The following is a 20,927-nucleotide window of genomic DNA, read 5'->3' on the forward strand; positions in this document are numbered from 1 at the left end:
GTGTTGGACCTTCCCAACACCAAACTTAGAGTTTGAATGTGGGGGTTCAACACCAAACTTAGAGTTTGGTTGTGGCCTCCCAACACCAAACTTAGAGTTTGACTGTGGGGGCTCTGCTTGGCTCTGTTTTGAGAGAAGCTCTTCATGCTTCTTCTCCATGATGATAGAGGGATATCCTTGGGCCTTAAACACCATGGATTCTTCATTCACTTGAATGATCAACTCTCCTCCATCAACATCAATCACAGCCTTTGCTGTGGCTAGGAATGGTCTGCCAAGGATGATGGATTCATCCATGCACTTCCCAGTCTCTAGGACTATGAAATCAGTAGGGATGTAATGGTCTTCAACCTTAACCAGAACATCCTCTACAAGTCCATAGGCTTGTTTTCTTGAGTTGTCTGCCATCTCTAGTGAGATTTTTGCAGCTTGCACCTCAAAGATCCCTAATTTCTCCATTACAGAGAGGGGCATGAGGTTCACACTTGACCCTAAGTCACACAAGGCCTTCTTGAAGGTCATGGTGCCTATGGTACAAGGTATAGAAAACTTCCCAGGATCCTGCCTCTTTTGAGGCAGTTTCTGCCTAGACAAGTTATCCAGTTCTTTGGTGAGCAAGGGAGGTTCATCTTCCCAAGTCTCATTTCCAAATAACTTGTCATTTAGCTCCATGATTGCTCCAAGGTATTTAGCAACTTGCTCTTCAGTGACATACTCATCCTCTTCAGAGGAAGAATACTCATCAGAGCTCATGAAAGGCAGTAGTAAGTCCAAGGGAATCTCTATGGTCTCAGTTTGAGCCTCAGATTCCCAAGGTTCCTCATTGGGGAACTCACTGGAGGCCAGTGCACGCCCATTGAGGTCTTCCTTAGTGGCGTTCACTGCCTCTTCTTCCTCCCAGAATTCGGCCATATTGATGGCTTTGCACTCTCCTTTTGGATTTTCTTCAGTGTTACTTGGGAGAGTGCTTGGAGGAAGTTCAGTAATTTTCTTGCTCAGCTGACCCACTTGTCCTTCCAAGTTTCTAATGGAGGATCTTGTTTCATTCATGAAACTTTGAGTGGTCTTTATTAGATCAGAGACCATGGTTGCTAAGTCAGAATTATTCTGCTTAGAACTCTCTGTCTGTTGCTGAGAAGATGATGGAAAAGGCTTGCTATTGCTAAGCCTGTTTCTTCCACCATTATTATTGAAACCTTGTTGAGGTCTCTCTTGATTCTTCTATGAGAGGTTTGGGTGATTTCTCCATGAAGAATTATAGGTATTACCATAGGGTTCTCCTAGGTAATTCACCTCTTCCATGGAAGGGTTCTCAGGATCATAGGCTTCTTCCTCAGATGAAGCATCCTTAGTACTGTTTGGTGCATTTTGCATTCCAGACAGACTTTGAGAAATCAAATTGACTTGTTGAGTCAATATTTTGTTCTTGAGCCAATATGGCATTCAGAGCATCAATCTCAAGAACTCCTTTCTTCTGACCAGTCCCATTGTTCACAGGATTCCTCTCAGAAGTGTACATGAATTGGTTATTTGCAACCATTTCAATCAGTTCTTGAGCTTCTGCAGGCGTCTTCTTCAAATGAAGAGATCCTCCTGCAGAGCTATCCAAAGACATCTTGGATAGTTCAGAGAGACCATCATAGAAAATACCTATGATGCTCCATTCAGAAAGCATGTCAGATGGACATCTTCTGATTAATTGTTTGTATCTTTCCCAAGCTTCATAGAGGGATTCTCCATCCTTCTGTCTGAAGGTTTGGACTTCCACTCTAAGCTTACTCCATCTTTGTGGAGGAAAGAACTTTGCCAAGAAGGCATTGACTAGCTTTTCCCAAGAGTCCAGGCTTTCTTTAGGTTGAGAGTCCAACCATATTCTAGCTCTGTCTCTCACAGCAAAAGGGAATAGCATCAGTCTATAGACCTCAGGGTTAACCCCATTAGTCTTGACTGTGTCACAGATTTGCAAGAACTCAGCTAAAAACTGATGAGGATCTTCCATTGGAAGTCCATGAAACTTGCAATTCTGTTGCATTAGAGAAACTAATTGAGGCTTAAGCTCAAAGTTGTTTGCTCCAATGGCAGGGATTGAGATGCTTCTCCCATAGAAATCAGGAGTAGGTGCAGTAAAGTCACCAAGCACCTTCCTTGTATTGTTGGCATTGTTGTTGTTTTCGGCTGCCATGTCTTCTCCCTTGAAGAATTCGGTCAAGCCCTCTAAAGAGAGTTGTGCTTTGGCTTCTCTTAGCTTTCTCTTCAAGGTCCTTTCAGGTTCAGGATCAGCTTCAACAAGAATGCCTTTGTCTCTGCTTCTGCTCATAAGAAATAGAAAAAGAAGAAGAGAATGTGGAATCCTCTATGTCACAGTATAGAGATTCCTTGAAATGTCAGAGGAAAAGAGAAATAGTAAGAAGAAGGAGAAGGAGAATTCGAATTTTAATAGATAAAATTCGAATTGTGCATTTAGAAGGAGTAGTACTCCATAAATAGAAGGATGTGGGAAGGAGGGAAGAGAATTTTCGAAAATTCAATTAAAAAAATTTGAAAACATTTTGAAAAATGTTAATTGATTTTCGAAAATCAAAGTGGAAAAGAGATAAAGTGATTTTTGAAAAAGATTTTGAAATTAGAAATTAAAAAGATTTGATTGAGAACTATTTTGAAAAAGATGTGGTTAAAAAGATTTAATTAAAAAGTTATGGGTTTAAAAAGATGTGATTGAGAAGATATGATTTGAAAACATTTTTAAAAGATATGATTTGAAAACAATTTGAAAAGATATGATTTTGAAAAGAGATAAAGTGATTTTTGAAAAAGATTTTGAAATTAGAAATTAAAAAGATTTGATTGAGAACTATTTTGAAAAAGATGTGGTTAAAAAGATTTAATTAAAAAGTTATGGGTTTAAAAAGATGTGATTGAGAAGATATGATTTGAAAACATTTTTAAAAGATATGATTTTAAAAATTGATGACTTGCCTAACAAGAAAAGATATGATTGAAACATTTAAACCTCTCTCAACAGAAAAGGCAACAATCTTGTGATGTTCAATCAAATCATTAATTGTTGGTAAGTATCTTTTTAAAAGGAAAGAAATTGAATTTGAAAACATTTGATTGAAAAGATTTGATTTGAAAAAGATTTGATTTGAAAAACTAAGAAAAATTGATTTTGAAAACAAAATCTTCCCCCTGGCACCATCCTGGCGTTAAACGCCCAGAATGGTATACATTCTGGCGTTTAACGCCCAAAATGCACCCCTTTTGGGCGTTAAACGCCCAACCAGGTGCCCTGGCTGGCGTTTAAACGCCAGTCTGCCTTCTTCACTGGGCATTTTTGAATGCTCAGCTTTTTCTGTATAATTCCTCTGCAGTTGGTTCTGAATCTTCAATTCCTTGTATCATTGACTTGAAAAGACTCAAATTAAAAATATTTTTTGGATTTTTCTATTAATCAAAATGCAACAAGAATCAAATAACAATGCATGCAAGACACTAAACTTAGCAGTTTGTGCACTACTGACACTAACAATATGAGAATGCATATGAGACACACAAAATACTTCAAGTCAATAGAATTCAAAGATCAAAACAAGAAATATATGCATGAATTCGAAAATTATAACAAAAACATGCATTTGACACTAAACTTAAGATGAGACTCTAGACTCAAACAAGAAACATAAAATCTTTTTGGTCTTTTTATGGTTTTATAAATTTTTTTGTGTTTTTCGAAAATTAAGTGGAAAAAGGCATCAAAATTCTTAATGAGAATTCCAGGAATCAGTGCAATGCTAGTCTAAGACTCCGGTCCAGGAATTAGACATGGCTTCACAGCCAGCCAAGCTTCCAAGGAAAGCTTCGGTCCAAAACACTAGACATGACCAAAGGTCAGCCAAATCTTAGCAAATCACTGCTCCAAGAGCAAGATTGATACGAAATCAACAAGCTCTTGTGGTGATAAGTTGAAACCTCGGTCCAATCAGATTAGACATGGCTTCTCAGCCAGCCAGATTTCAACAAATCATCATGAAACTCTAGAATTCACCTTCAAGAATTTCGAAAAAAAAATACCTAATCTAAGCAACAAGATGAACCGTCAGTTGTCCAGCCTAAACAATCCCGGGCAATAACACCAAGAACTTGATGTTGTTGCCGGATCTTGGCATCTGATGTTACCACAAGCTTGCTCAAAACATGAACAATCCCCGGCAACGGCGCCAAAAACTTGGTGTTGTTGCCGGATCAAAATATGGCACTGTTATTGCAGGGAACAAATGCGAAACTGTAGTTAGGACATTTAATTCCCCGGCAACGGCGCCAAAAACTTGGTGCGCGAAATTGTGAACAATACTTTTTCACAACTCAAATAATCCCCGGTAATGGCTCCAAGAACTTGGTGCGCCTAATACCATGGCATTACACAACTTCGCACAACTAACCAGCAAGTGTACTGGGTCGTCCAAGTAATAAAACCTTACGTGAGTAAGGGTCGATCCCACGGAGATTGTTAGTATTGAAGCAAGCTATGGTCATCTTGTAAATCTTAGTCAGGCAGACTCAAATGTATATGATGATGATAAACGAAAATAACAGAAAAGGTAAAGATAGAGATACTTATGTATATCATTGGTGTATGAGCTTCAGACAAGTGTATGAAGATGCCTTCCCTTCCGTCTCTCTGCTTTCCTACAGTCTTCATCCAATCCTTCTTACTCCTTTCCATGGCAAACTTGTGTAGGGTCTCACTGTTGTCAGCAGCTACCTCCCATCCGCGCAGTGAAAGCTAATGCAGAGCACTCTGTCACAGTGCCGCCAATCACCGGTTTGGTTCCCTCCCCTACCGGAATAGAATCACTCTTTTGCGTCTGTCACTAACGCCCAGTAGGTTACAGGTTTGAAGCACGTCACAGTCATTCAGTCATTGAATCCTACTCAGAACACCACAGACAAGGTTAGACCTTCCGGATTCTCTTGAATGCCGCCATCAGTTCTTGCCTATACCACGAAGACTCTGATCTCATGGAATGGCTGGCTCGTTTGTCAGACGAGCACTCGGTTGTCAGGCGATCAACCATGCATCATGCAATCAGAAATCCAAGAGATATTCACTAAAGCCTTGAATGCTTGTAGAACAAGAATGGTTGTCAGTCATCTTGTTCATAGGTTGAAGAACAAGTGATATCTTAGATAAAGAACAAGCGGAGTTGAATGGAAGAACAATAGTAATTGCATTAATACTCGAGGTACAGCAGAGCTCCACACCCTTAATCTATGGTGTGTAGAAACTCCACCGTTGAAAATACATAAGAACAAAGGTTAGGCATGGCCGAATGGCCAGCCTCCCAAAGGTCTAAGATAGCATAAAACAAAGATAGCTACTCAGATGTCGTCTCTTCGACTCTCCGACTCTCTTGAATACAATAGTAGAAGGTCCTACTTATAGAAAACTATTACATAGATGAGTAAATGACATAAAAATCCACTTCCGGGCCCACTTGGTGTGTGCTTGGGCTGAGCAATCAAGGAAATTCGTGTAGAGACCCTTTCTGGAGTTAAACGCCAGCTCCCATGCCAGTTTGGGCGTTTAACTCCAACTTTTATTCCTGTTCCGGCGTTTAACGCTGGAATTTCTGAGGCCGGATTGCTTCGCGGGTTTGGGCCATCAGATCTTGGATAAAGTATGGACTATTATATATTGCTGGAAAGCCCTGGATGTCTACTTTCCAACGCCGTTGAGAGCGCGCCAATTGGGCTTCTGTAGCTCCAGAAAATCCACTTCGAGTGCAGGGAGGTCAGAATCCAACAGCATCTGCAGTCCTTTTTGGTCTCTGAATCAGATTTTTGCTCAAGTCCCTCAATTTTAGCCAGAAAATACCTGAAATCACAGAAAAACACACAAACTCATAGTAAAGTCCAGAAAAGTGAATTTTAAATAAAAACTAATAAAAATATACTAAAATCTAACTAAAAGATATCAAAAACATACTAAAAACAATGCCAAAAAGTATACAAATTATCCGCTCATCAATGCTCTATGGGCATACAGAACAGCATTCAAGACTCCTATAGGAACCTCTCCATACCATCTTGTGTATGGGAAGGCCTGTCACCTGCCCGTGAAACTAGAGCATAAAGCCTACTGGGCAACCAGATTCCTAAACCTTGATGCCAAATTAGCTGGAGAGAAAAGATTGCTCCAGTTGAATGAGCTAGAGGAATTCAGACTCAATGCTTTTGAAAATGCCAAAATTTACAAGGAGAAAGCAAAGAGATGGCATGATAAGAACCTGTCATCCAGAGTCTTTGAGCCAGGACAAAAGGTTCTGCTGTTTAACTCTAGGCTCAGGCTATTCCCTGGGAAACTAAAATCCCGGTGGAGAGGACCATATGTGATTACAGGCGTGTCACCATATGGATACGTAGAGCTTCAGGATATTGATTCTGACAAAAATTTCATTGTTAATGGACAGAGAGTCAAACATTATCTTGAAAGCAATTTTGAGAAAGAATGCTCAAAACTGAGACTAGATTAAAGCTCAGTAAGGTCCAGCTAAAGACAATAAAGAAGCGCTTGCTGGGAGGCAACCCAGCCCTTACTATAGTTTACTTGTTATTTAAATAATAATTATAGGAGTTTAATAAATTATCATCAGGATTAATTCTCATTTACAGGATTTCACAGATTTACAGAAGAATTCAAAGCAGAGAGCAGAGAAAAGAAGCTCACTGGCACGAAAATGCCAGTAAGAGGCACTTTTGGGCGTTAAACGCCAGAATGGGCACCATTCCGGGCGTTTAATGCCAGTAAGGATACCTTTCTGGGCGTTAAACGCCAGAATGGGTACCATCCTGTGTGTTTAACGCCAGATTTGCAGCATCTTGGGCGTTGAGAAAAATGCCTAGTGACAAAGGCTTTCTGGCGTTTAACGCTAGCCAGGATACCTGGCTGGGCGTTAAACGCCCAAAACAAGCAACAACTGGGCGTTAAATGCCCAAAACAAGCTACAGTTGGGCGTTAGACGCCCAAAACAGGCAATATTTGGGCGTTTAACGCCAGGAACATAGAGGAGAGGTAGTTTTGTTTTCCAACTCAATTTTTTTTATTTTTCATGTTTTCATCCATAATTTCTTGCATAAACATATTACAAATCCTCATCTTTCAATTTCAATTTCAAAAATAACTCTTAATCCTAAAAATCTTTTCTACTTTTTAAAATTTTTTTCAAAACTCATATATCTTTTTTATTTCTTTTCAAATCTTTTGCAAAACCCATCTATCTTTTTAATATCTTTTGAAATCTTTTTCAAATAATCATGCTATCTTTTCCAATTTAGTTTTATCTTTTTCAAAATTCTCTCATATCTTTTCAATTTTAAAGTTACATCTTTTGCATTTCATACTTATCTTTTACAAATCATATCTTCATCATATCTTTCTTCAAAAATTTTCGAACCCACCCCCTCCTTTTAAATTCACATTCGGCCACCCTCTCTCCTCCACAATTCAAATTTGGCTATCCTCCTTTTGCTCTCCTTTCCTTTATTTTGCTTGAGGACAAGCAAACCTCTAAGTTTGGTGTGTTTTGTGTGATCACTGAGCTAAGACTCACTAAGATCATGGCTCCTAAGGGAAAACAAACCACTTTAAGAGGCAAGAAAGAGAATAATCCAAGATCACTTTGGAATCAAGAGAGGTTCTTAACCAAGGAACATTCAGACCATTACCACAAAATAATGGGTCTAAGGTCGGTGATCCCGGAAGTTAAATTCGATCTAAAAGAAGACAAATATCCGGAGATCCAAGAGCAGATTCGAAACAGAGGCTGGGAAATTCTAGCTAATCATGAGACAAAGGTAGGTAGAAACATGGTTCAGGAATTCTACTCAAATCTGTGGCAAACAGAAAGGCAGAGAATGACTGGAATCGCTTTCTATACCTTTCAAACCATGGTCAGATGGAAGATTATTTACTTCCACCTTGACAAAATAAGAGAGGTCTTCAAGCTGCCTCAAATACAAGATGATCCAGCATCCTTTAATAGGAGAATGGCGTGTGAGGATAAGTGCTTAGACCAAATTCTAGAGGACATATGCATCCCTGGAACCAAGTTGACAACCAGCACAAAAGGTGTTCCAAACCAACTCAAGAGAGGGGATCTCAAACCAGTTGCTAGGGGCTGGCTGGATTTCATTGGGCATTCCATACTTCCTACCAGCAACCGCTCCGAAGTCACTATCAAGAGAGCAGTAATGATCCATTATATTATGCAAGAAAACGAAGTGGAGATTCATCATCTGATTTCTTGTGAGCTCTACACAATTGCAAATAAAAACTCCAAGGATGCCAAATTGGCTTACCCAAACTTGATTTTTCTGCTATGTAAAGAGGCTGGAGTGAAGATGGGAGTAGATGAATTCATTCCAGTCAAACATCCAATCACCAAGAAGTCAATGGAGGGACAACAAGTACAAGAAAACTCCATCAAAAGGAGGGCGCAGGAGTTCCTCCCAGAAATCTCCTCAGATTGACTACTGGACCCGCCTAGAAGCATCTGTCACCAAGCTGCAAGAAACTATGGATCAACTTAAGGAAGAACAGCAAAATCAAAATAGTATGATCTGCAAGATGCTTAAAGAACAAGAAAAGCAAGGGCATGAGCTATAGAAACTGAAGCACCAGAGGCTCTCCCTTGAGGGACTAGACACCCCACAGATTGCAAGAGTATCCATCTCCCAAAATAAAGGTTGTTGAGTCCTAGTCTTAACTCTGTGACAACTTTTGCTATTAGAAATCTATTTTAGGAGTCATATGAGTAGTAGTAGTAGTTAGTATTTTTATTTTTATTTTTATCATCTCCAAGTAAGCTATAAGTTATTTTTCTAATCATCATTAAACATGAATGAAATAGCAGATATTTTTAGAATAAGGAGGCAAATTTTTCATGTTCTTAATAAGAAAAATTCAAATTATTTTGATGTGGTGGCAATACTTTTTGTTTTCTGAATGAATGCTTAAACAATGCATATTTTTTATCTTGTTGTTTATAAATGTTAAAACTGTTGGGTCTGGAAAGAATGATGAAAAAGAGAAATATTATTGATAATCTGAAAAATCATAAAATTCATTCTTGAAGCAAGAAAAAGCAGTGAAAAAAAAGCAAGCAGAAAAAGCCAATAACCCTTTAAACAAAAAGGCAAGGGTAAAAAGGATCCAAGGCTTTGAGCAATAAGGGATAGGAGGACCAAAGGAATAAAATCTTGGCCTAAGCGGCTGAATCAAGCTGTCCCTAACCATGTGCTTGTGGCATGCAGGTCCAAGTGAAAAGCTTGAGACTGAGTGGTTAAAGTCGTGATCCAAAGAGTGTGCTTAAGAACTCTTGACACCTATAATTGGGGACTTTAGCAAAGCTGAGTCACAATCTGAAAAGGTTCACCCAATTATGTATCTGTGGCATTTATGTATCCGGTGGTAATACTAGAAGACAAAGTGCTTAGGGCCACAGCCAAGACTCATAAAAATAGCTGTGTTCAAGAATCAACATACTAAACTAGGAGAATTAATAACACTATCTGAATTTTGAGTTCCTATAGATGCCAATCATTCTAAACTTCAAAGGATGAAGTGAGGTGCCAAAACTGTTCAGAAGCAAAAAGCTACTAGTCCCGCTCATCTAATTAGAATTTGAGCTTCATATAAAATTCTGAAATTGCCTCTTGATTTTCTTTCTATCCTATTTTATTTATCTAGTCACTTGGGGACAAGCAACCGTTTAAGTTTGGTGTTGTGATGAGCGGATATTTTATACGCTTTTTGGGGGTATTTTTATATAGTTTTTAGTAGGATGTAGCTACTTTTTAGTATATTTTTATTAGTTTTTATGCAAAAATCACATTTCTGGACTTTGCTATAATTTTGTGTGTTTTTCTATGATTTCAGGTATTTTCTGGCTGAAATTGAGGGACCTAAGCAAAAATCTGATTCAGAAGCTGATAAAGGACTACTAATGCTGTTGGATTCTGACCTCCCTGCACTCGAAATGAAATTTTTTGAGCTACAGAAACCCAAATGGCACGCTCTCAATTACGTTAGAAAGTAGACATCCAGGGCTTTCCAGCAATATATAATAGTCCATATTTTAGACGACGCAAACTGAAGTTCAATGCCAACTTTCTACCCTATTCTGGCGTTAAACGCCAGAAACAAGTTACAAACTGGCGTTCAACTCCAAATAAGGCCTCTACACGTGAAAGCTTCAATGCTCAGCCCCAACACACACCAAGTGGGCCCCGGAAATGGATTTCTGCACTATCTATCTTAGTTTACTCATTTTCTGAAAACCTAGGTTACTAGTTGAGTATAAAAACTACTTTTAGAGATTTATTTTGTACCTCATGACATTTTTTACATCTGAATTTGTATCTTTGAAGGCATGAGTCTCTAAACCCCATGGTTGGGGGTGAGGAGCTCTGCTGTGTCTCGATGAATTAATGCAATTATTTCTGTTTTCTATTCAATCACACTTGTTTCTATTCTAAGATATTCATTTGCACTTCAATATGATGAATGTGATGATCCGTGACACTTATCACCATTCTCAACCTATGAACGCGTGCCTGACAACCACTTCCGTTCTACCTTAGATTGAATGTTTATCTCTTGGGTTCCTGATTTACGAGTTTGACTACCTCTCCTGACAACAGAGCGTTCAATCCGTGAATCTAGAGTCTTCGTGGTATAAGCTAGAATCAATTGGCAGTATTCTTGAGATCCGAAAAGTCTAAACCTTCTCTATGGTATTTCGAGTAGGATCTGGGATGGGATCACTGTGAAGAGCTTCAAACTCACAAATGTTGGGCGTAGTGACAGACGCAAAAGGATCAATGGATCTTATTCCAACATTGGTGAGAACCAATAGATGATTAGCCATGTACATAGACCCTTTTCACTGAGAGGACGGATGGTAGCCATTGACAACGGTGATCCACCAACATACAGCTTACCATGGAAGAAACCTTGCGTGCGTGAAGAAGAAGACAGTAGGAAAGCAGAGATTCAGAAGACAGAGCATCTCCAAAACTCCAACCCATTCTCCATTACTGCATAACAAGTATTTAATTCATGCTCTTTTACTCTTCACAATTAAAACTAAGAACCACTATTTCTATCCTGACTAAGAATAATAAGATAACCATAGCTTGCTTCAAGCCGGCAATCTCCGTGGGATCGACCCTTACTCACGTAAAGTATTACTTGGACGACCCAGTGCACTTGCTGGTTAGTTGTGTGGAATTACAAAGTGTGATTGTAATTTTCGTGCACCACTTTTAATTTCATTTCATTTTGTAATTTAAGAGAGCCTATATAAAGGCCTTAGTTTTAACATTCAATTCATTGGGGATTGGAGAGAGGATTCGGGGGGGCTGGACACACCAGAGAAGAGGGGTCCTCGGACTCACATCCCCCTACACTCTTCTTCCTTTTCTCTTCGTTTTCTTTTCGTAGTAGTAGTTTAATTCCAGTTTGTATTTTTCATTTTATGAACTTTGAAATTTCAATTTCAGTTTTAATCTTCATCTTTATTTTTCCGCACTTTCTTTCTTTTTTTTTTGATAGAGCAATAAACAACTTACTCTTTTCATTGGGTTAGAGAGCTCTATTGCATTTAATGGATCAATTGTAGTTTTCATTCTCCTTCCTCTTTCTTTTCTCTTGATTTTACTAGAAAGCTTTCGGTCTTCATCCAATTGGTTAGCTATCTTGGAAGAGAAGCTCTCCATAATTAGATCTCCTTGGAACCTTGGAAAAGGAATGAGGAGATCATGATAGAAATGCTTTCTCACGTTGGGCCAGATTGGGGTTTGGATGGATATTGTGACATTTAATCCTACCAACACTTTGATTTGGAAATACATGTGGTATAATCAGTGACCATACTTCATCTCTTCCCATGAGCAATTAAATCAAGGAATTGGGCAATTGTTCAAGCTTAGAGAGATTGGATTGCCAAGGAATTGGGATCCAATCACTTAAGATTGCCAAGGAGATCAATGAATGCATTGATTGAGGAAGAGATGAGAATGAACTTGATCCGGATAATTCAATATCTCTTGATCCCAATGTTCATTTTATTTTTAGTTCTTACATTTAATTTTCTTGCCATTTTACTTTTCTGCACTTTAGAGTTTTCCTTTACATTCATGCAATTTACATTTTCTTGTTGCTCATCACTCCTTAATGAACCGTCTAACTAGGATAATCAATTAACCATTGATTGCTTAATCTGTTAATCCCTGTGGGATTTGACCTCACTCTATTGTGAGTTTTCACTTGACGACAATTCGGTATACTTACCGAATGGAAATATGTTGAGAGACAAGTTTTCATGCATCAAGTTTATGGCGTCGTTGCTGGGGATTAATTGTTATTAACAAACTACTGGTTGATTGATTTACTAGATTAGACACTTTTCTTTTGTCTTTGTTGTCTTTTGTTTCTATATTTTCTTTTGCTAACTAACTGTTTGTGATATTGCCTCACTGGGAATTTCCTCAACTGCGACAAGGAGAATTCCAATCTCTTTTATCTTGGTGATTATTGTTTGATACAGAGTATTTTGAAGAAAAATGGAATATAGATCATCCTTTGGTCAATCAAGTTACATGGGATACTTCTCACCACCACAAAATAATTCATGTTCTTATGATAAGGGTGGTTGGGAATATCAAGAACATGAAATGGGGTGCTTCCCAGGGTCACAAAATGGTCCATATTTTGATGAATTTTATCACTACTCAAGTTGTGGCTGGGAAGATCAAAACCAAAGAGACTTCACTTATTCACACCCCATGTATCAAGAGCTATCATCCTTTAATCCTTCAACCTCACCTCCTAGCCTTTCGCATCAAAACCCCTCACCACTTGGATATTCCTCAACACAAAATTCCTTCCCACATCCATATAATTCATCTCATCACCCACCCAATTCATTCTATTACACACAAAATTCTTTTCACACTCCACAAAACCCATATCATTATCCACAAGAGTCATACCACTCTCAGAACATACAACCACAAAACAACCAATTCCATTCACAAAATAGCCACCATCAACCTCGAAATTCCAACCCAACTGCACACCCTCCCCTCGAGGATAAGCTATCAAGGATAGAGAACCTACTAACAATACTCTTGGGAATCTAAGGACATGAGGACTTTCAAAGAGGAAGTAAAATCCATTATGCAGAACCGGGGGACTGCCATTAAAAAGCTTGAGGCACAAGTTGGATATCTATCAAAGCAAATCACTACCCACCATTCTCTCAGTGGTACCATGGCAAACCCAAGGGAGGAATCCGAAGAATAAGAAAAAGAGGCACCCATACCAAGTGAGATTTCTATGAAGAAGGAGGAGGTTATGAGAGTATATAAGCCCAAAGCTCCATACCCACAGAGGCTACTAAGGGTGACAAAGAAACATGCAAACTCACTCCCAAAATGCTCAATGCAACATCATGCAGAAGAAAGGGAGGAAGTCAATCAAGGGAGTCCACACTACTCCAATAAAACAGAGAGTTGCATAAAGGGTGAGTTCATTGAACCACCAATTCAAGAAGCTCTTGATGAAGAGGATGTTCCAACCACCATACAACACCCAAGTACTGAAATCAAGGTGGTAAAGGCAATCAACATGAGCACGAAAAAGAGGATGGTGACCAAGAAAAGAAGGACAATATTGGTGTGGTATTTTATAACCCACAAACTAACTGGCAAGTGCACCGGGTCGTACTAAGTAATACCTTACGTGAGTAAGGGTCGATCCCACGAGAATTGATGGATCAAGCAACAATAGCATTTGATAGGATTAGTTAGGCAAGCAGAAAATAGTGTTGGAAGTTCAAAGGGCATTAAACAGCAAATTTGGAATATTAAAGACAAGCAGATAAATAAGTTGGGAATAAAATATTGAGAAAGCAGTTAAGGCTTCAGAGTTATCTAATTTTTCGGATTTACTTTTCTTACTAAATATTTTAATTATGTAGGATTTAATTTATGGCAAACTGTATGTGACTAGACCCTAATTCCTTAGACCTTCCTAGTCTTCTCTAAAATTCATTAACTGCCAATTCCTTAGTCAATTAATTCCAATTAGAGGGTGATAATCAATTTCTAGTTTATATGCCACAAAAACTCTAATTACCCAAGAAGTAAAAGGATTATATGTCACGTATCCTGTTAAATTTAGATAATTAAAATTTAGGAGAATTTGTTTTCAAGCTGTTGTTCAAGTATAGAGCTTTTCCAAGTTATACAAGAATTCAAATAGAAAGAGGGTCATACTTCCGTTCCACCCGAATTCATAAAATAAAGAGCGAAAACAATTCTTAAATTATAAATTCATGCATAAATTAAAATAGAAAAAGCAATAAAATCAATCCATACAAATAGACAGAGCTCCTAACCTTAACAATGGAGGTTTAGTTGCTCATGATTGGGAGGGAAAATAATGATTCAGGTAAAATGTACTGTCTTCCCCTCTGATGGGATCTAAAATCCTATTTATAACTAATCCTAATAAATTTAAATTTTAATTATCTAAAATTAAAAATAATATCTTTTCCAAAAAAAATTTAAATTTAAATTCAAATTAAATAACAAGTCTTCAGCTGATGGGTAGGGACCACTTGATTTGTCCATTCTGCAGCTTCTAATCTGTGTTTTCTGGGCTGGAAACTAGGTCAAAACAGCCCAAAAATCGCCCCCAGCGTGTTTCTACGTCTTTCTGCACGTGGCGCATGTCGCGCGTACGCGTCATTGACGCGGACGTGTCACTGGTCTTCTTCGCAAGTCACGCGGACGCGTTGGTCATGCGGACGCGTCGCTGAGCAGATCTTCAATTCACGCGTACACGTCAGTCACGCGTACGCGTCGCCATGGATACTTTCAGATCACGTGCACGCGTCAGGCACGCGTGCGCGTCGCTCCTCGTAGCCATCTCCTTTGATTCTTGTGCTGCAGAAACTCCATCAAATTCCGCCGAATGCTACCTAAAATAAATAAAATTGCCCAAAACTCAAAATAGCATCCATAGTGGCTAAAATATAATTAATTCTTTATTAAACTCAGCAATTTAAGTGCAAATTCACTAGGAAAAGATAGACAAGATGCTCACGCATCACAACACCAAACTTAAAATGTTGCTTGTCCTCAAGCAACCAAAACTAATATAAGCTTATGATGTGAATTTGCGTGAGAATGAGAGTTCGATTAAGCTCGTGTCTCTTCTTATAGTGGGGTTTACAACTGCAATCCTGAATAGATTTGGCATCTCACTCTCCTTTGAATAAGAAGAATGTTAATGTCATTCGAAATTAGAATTCGGATAATATTATGAATTTTCTGATCTTTTATATTTCAGTTTAATCCTTGAACACAACAAAATTTACTTTAATTTATTTTTCTTTGGTGCTTTGCACCTTGAGCCTAGCCGTGACTTTAAATATTTTGTCTCAAGGATTACTTGACACAGAAACACCACAAGCACTTAATTGGGGGACTCTCTTTGAGTCTTGATTTTTCTTTCAGTTACTCCCAGACAGTGGTGCTCAAAGCTTTTGGCATACTCTGTTAAACGCACTTGGTCTCGACTCTAAGTGTTCTGTCTCAAGGTTTACTTGACACAATCACACCACAAGCATATGACTAGGGAAACAATTCTTTGAGCTTGTAATCATGTCTGACCTCCATAGTCATTGATGCTCAGAGCCTTGGACCTTGCTTTTATTTATTAATTATTATCTAATTTAATTTTTTTTCTTTTGCTATTTCTTTTGCTTCAAGGATTAAATTTTTGTTTATTTCAGAGAAGTCATAATAACTCTACATCAACATCCCTTGAATTAAATTCAATTATGCACTGTTCATATCATGCATTCAGAATTACCATTAATACCACCATATTTAAGTAAATAAGACTATTTAAAATTAACTCAAGTTCAATGAGTGGTACATGAAACATCTTTTTAGCAATAAAGCAATTAAAAGAAAACGAAACTAGTCCTAGGATTCTAACTAATAAAGGATCATGCAGCAAACAAAGCAAAATAGCAGAAGGCCGGAACATAACATAGAAAAAGAGGGAGGAATAAAGAGTGAAAGGAACTCAACCACCTTAGTTATCCTAGCGGTCGCTTTATTCTTCAGGTTGTGCTCCACAGTGAAGATGATTCGCCTCCCTTTTGGTTCCATAGGAATAAACGGAAAACTTCTAAGCGAAGCGTCAACACCAAACTTAAAGTTTTGCTTGTCCTCAAGCAAAGAAGAACTGAAAATAGAAAGAGATAAATTATTATGAAGAAAGAAAAAGAAGAGGATAAAAGAATAAGAGAGAATAAGGTATGGGAGAAAAAGAGAAAGAAAACTGGGCGGCGCAAGCGACGCATTCGCGTACGTCGCGGATTTTTCATAATGACGCGTTAGCGTCAGGCACGCGTCCGCGTGCTTTGAATTTGTGCGATTCACGCAAAGCCAGCCGCGTGCCCGCGCGACTTTTTGTTCGCATGGCTTGGGAGCCAATTTCTCATACGACGTGTTTGCGTCATACACGCGCTCGCGTGGATGGCCATATGTGCAACTGACGCGAGCGCATCAGTCACGTGTCCGCATGACCAAATTTGTGCTTTTAGCACACTTCTTGGCCCAAGCCAGCACAACTCTCTGCCCAAATACTCTTTTACGTCGAATTTGCAGGTCACGCATTCGCGTTGGTGATGCGCCCGCGTGAATGGAGAAAATCACAAACGACGCAAACACGTAGGGTACGCGTTCGCGTGGGATCGTTTATGCGAAAGGCATGGGTCCAGCGCCACTCCCGCGCAACTCTCTGTCAAATTTCATTTTTCACGCACATATGATTGACGCGTTCGCGTCAATGACGCTTGCGCGTCGTGTGCCTCCTCTTTTTTTTTTTGAAATATAGCTTGAGGTGTTCGGTTCCAGGAAGAACATAGATGCATGATCAGAAAATTAGTAAGAACTCAATAAAAATAAAATAACTAAGAAAACTACTACTACGAAAAATAGCTAAGGATACGAATTTATCGGGTTGCCTCCCGACAAGTGCTTTTTTAACGTCACTAGCTTGACGGTCAGCTCTGCTAGTTCAGCAGATGAGTGGACCTCTGGCGATCAATCTCGCCTCCAAGATAGTGCTTCAATCTCTGGCCATTCAGGATAAATTTTTTGTCAGAATTCTCTTCCTATATTTCCACATGACCATATGGTGAAGCTCTGGTAACCACAAATGGTCCTGACCACCGGGATTTCATCTTTCCGGAAAAAAATTTGAGCCTTAAATTATACAGAAGCACTCTCTATCCTGGCTCAAAGACTATGATGGCTATCTTCTTGTCATGCAATAGCTTATTTCTCTCCTTATAGAGCTTGGCATTCTCATAGGCTAAGTATCTGAATTTATCAAGCTCATTCAATTGAAGCATTCGCTTAATTCCTGCAGCTTCTGAATCAAGGTTCAGGTATCTGATTGCCCAGTAAGCTTTATGCTCCAGCTCAACTGGCAAGTGACAGGCTTTGCCATAGACCAACTGATAAGGGGACATGCCAATGGGAGTCTTGTACGCTGTCCTGTATGTCCAGAGAGCATCATCAAGCTTCTTAGACCAGTCCTTTCTTGAAATACTGACGGTCTTCTCTAGAATCCTCTTAAGTTCCCTATTGGAAACTTCAACCTGTCCACTTGTCTGAGGGTGATAGGGAGTTGCCACTTTATGACAGACTCCATATCTCTGCAAAAGAGAGTCCAGCTGTCAGTTGCAGAAATGGCTTCCTCCATCACTAATGAGTGTCCTTGGGACACCAAACCGGCTAAAGATATATCTCTGAAGAAATCTCATTACCACTTTGGCATCATTGGTGGGCAAAGCCACGGCTTCCACCCACTTGGACACATAGTCAACTGCCACTAGAATATAGTTGTTTGAATGTGAGGGTGAGAAAGGTCCCATGAAATCAATACCCCACACATCAAACAACTCAACCTCAAGAATCCCCTGCTGTGGCATTTCATGGTTGGCAGAGAGATTCGTGGCTTTCTCACATCTGTCACAGTGCTTTACAAATGCTCTTGAGTCCCTAAAGAGAGTCGGCTAGTAAAACCCGCTCTGAAGGACCTTTGTAGCTGTCCTTTCACCACCAAAGTGGCCTCCATACTCAGAACCATGACAGTGCCAAAGAATCTACTATTTTTCTTCATCTGGGATACACCTCCGGATGATTCCATCTGAACACCTTTTAAAAAGGTATGGTTCTTCCCAAATGTAGTACTTTGCATCAGTCAATAGCTTCTTCACTTGTTGCCTACTGTACTCCCTTGGGATAAAATTCATGGCCTTATAATTTGCAATGTCTGCAAACCATGAAGCCTGCTGGATGAGGAACAATTGTTCATCCGGAAATGTCTCAGTCATAGCTGTGGGTGGTTGTACTCCTGCTTCAGGCTCAATTCAGGAAAGATGGTCAGCTACTTGATTCTCTGACCCTTTCATGTCTTTTATCTCAATATCAAACTCCTGAAGGAGCAACACCCATCTGATTAATCTTGGTTTAGAATCCTGTTTGGTTAGAAGGTACTTCAAAGCAGCATGATCAGTATAAATAATAACCTTAGAACCAAGTAAATAGGACCTAAACTTATCAACAGCATACACAACAGCTAATAATTCCTTTTCTGTAGTTGTGTAATTCTTTTGGGCATCATTTAACACACAACTGGCATAGTAAATGACATGTACAAGCTTACCATGCCTCTGTCCTAAAACAGCTCCTATAGCAAAGTCACTAGCATCACACATTAATTCAAATGGTAGATCCCAATCAGGGGGAGCTATAATGGGAGCAGAGGTAAGGTTTGCTTTCAGAGTTTTAAAAGCATGCAAACAATCAGAATCAAAGACAAAAGGAACATCAGCAACCAAGAGGTTGCTTAGAGATTTAGCAATTTTAGAAAAACCCTTTATAAATCTTCTATAAAATCCTGCATGACCCAAGAAACTCCTAACAGCCTTAACATTAGTTGGTAGTGCTAATTTTTCAATTACCTCCACCTTTGCTCTATCAACCTCAATTCCCTTACTTGAAATCCGGTGTCCAAGAACAATACCTTCTGTAACCATAAAATGACATTTTTCCCAGTTTCAAACAAGGTTTGATTCTTGACACCGTTTCAAGACAAGAGATAAATGCTTAAGGCAGGATTCAAAAGAATTACCAAAAACAAAAAAATCATCCATAAATACCTCAATAAACTTTTCAACCATATCAGTAAAAATTGAAAGCATACACCTCTGAAAAGTTACTGGAGCATTGCAAAGTCCAAAAGACATTCTTCTATAGGCAAATACTCCAAAAGGGCATGTGAATGCTATCTTCTCCTAATCTTGAGGGTCCACTGCAATTTGATTATATCCAGAATATCCATCTAGAAAATAATAAAATGCATGACCAGCTAACCTCTCAAGCATCTGATCAATGAAAAGTAGGGGGAAATGATCCTTCCTTGTAGCAGTGTTGAGCCTCCTGTAGTCTATACACATTCTCCATCCTGTGACGGTTCTTGTGGGAATAAGCTCATTCTTTTCATTCTTGATCACTGTCATCCCTCCTTTCTTGGAAACAACCTGCACAGGACATACCCAAGGACTATCAGAAATAGGGTAAATAATTTTTGCTTCCCATATTTTCATTACCTCTTTTTGGACCACCTCTTTCATGGTTGGATTGAGTCTCCGTTGTGGTTGCACAACTAGTTTAGCATCATCTTCAAGGAGGATCTTGTGCATACACTTGGTTGGACTAATCCCCTTTAAGTCACTAATGGTCCACCCAAGAGCTATTTTATGGCTCTTAAGCACTGAAATAAGCACCTCTTCCTCTTCAGGCTTCAGGGAAGAGCTAATAATTACTGGATATGAGTCATTCTCACCCAAGAGCACATATTTCAGAGAATGAGGTAAGGATTTGAGCTCAAGCTTGGGGGCTTCCTCCTCTGCTTTAGGCGTGTGAGCCACAGTCTTTTGGGATGGTGAATTATCAACTTCAACTAATTCATAATCAGAGATGGGATCCAAAATGTCATCAAGCACCTCAGCTTTCAGTACCTCTTGAACAAGTGGTTCAATAACATCTATTTTCATACACCCTTCAGAATCATTAGGGTGTTTGAGAGCTTCAAAAACATGAAGGACTACCTGTTCTTCATTGACCCTTGATGCCAGGGCATCTTGGCTAGTTTTACTAGCCATTTTTTGTATGCTTTAGGTTGGTTTCATGTATTTTCTTAGGAAATAAGCAAGTATTTGGTTGAAAATACAATCATACCATGATTCAAGCAAATATTGTGAATTTTGAATGATTTCATGAGAATTATGCATGAATTGAATGATAAATTGGATGATGCATGATCCCATGATTAAGAGCAAGACTTTGATGCACTTTGTTTGGTTGATTTCAGGTAACAAGAAGCAGAGAAGAGCCACGTTAGTGGCTACGTTAGTGTCATTAACGTGACCATTAACGTGGAAGAAAAAGAGAAGCCCCAATGTTAGTGAGAAAGTTAGTGGCATTAACTTTGAAGAATGAGAGCATGGAACGTTAGTGGAAAAAGTGAACGCCACTAACGTTTGCGAAGGGCAAGAAAACCCACGTTAGCTTCCACGTTAGTTACATTAACGTGGGAACTAACGTGGAAGGAAAGGGAGACACCAACATTAGTAGAAAAAGTGAGTGCCACTAACGTTAGCGAAGCAAAGGAAGACCCACGTTAATGGCCACGTTAGTTACACTAACATGGACATTAACGTGGGCAAAAGTCTCACCTGGCAGCCTGACCATGCCTTCTTCAAACAAACATA

General features: G+C 39.1%; 1 non-coding gene across 1 annotated transcript; it reads left to right on the forward strand.

The window, feature by feature from the left end:
* Positions 1-1,673: 1,673 nt before the first annotated feature.
* Positions 1,674-1,777, forward strand: LOC130952859 (small nucleolar RNA R71). The gene has a single exon (XR_009075035.1). It is a non-coding gene; the product is annotated as a small nucleolar RNA R71 (small nucleolar RNA).
* Positions 1,778-20,927: the final 19,150 nt, after the last annotated feature.

The sequence above is a fragment of the Arachis stenosperma genome, chromosome 9, assembly GCF_014773155.1.
Source record: "Arachis stenosperma cultivar V10309 chromosome 9, arast.V10309.gnm1.PFL2, whole genome shotgun sequence".
In the NCBI taxonomy this organism is placed as follows: domain Eukaryota; kingdom Viridiplantae; phylum Streptophyta; class Magnoliopsida; order Fabales; family Fabaceae; genus Arachis; species Arachis stenosperma.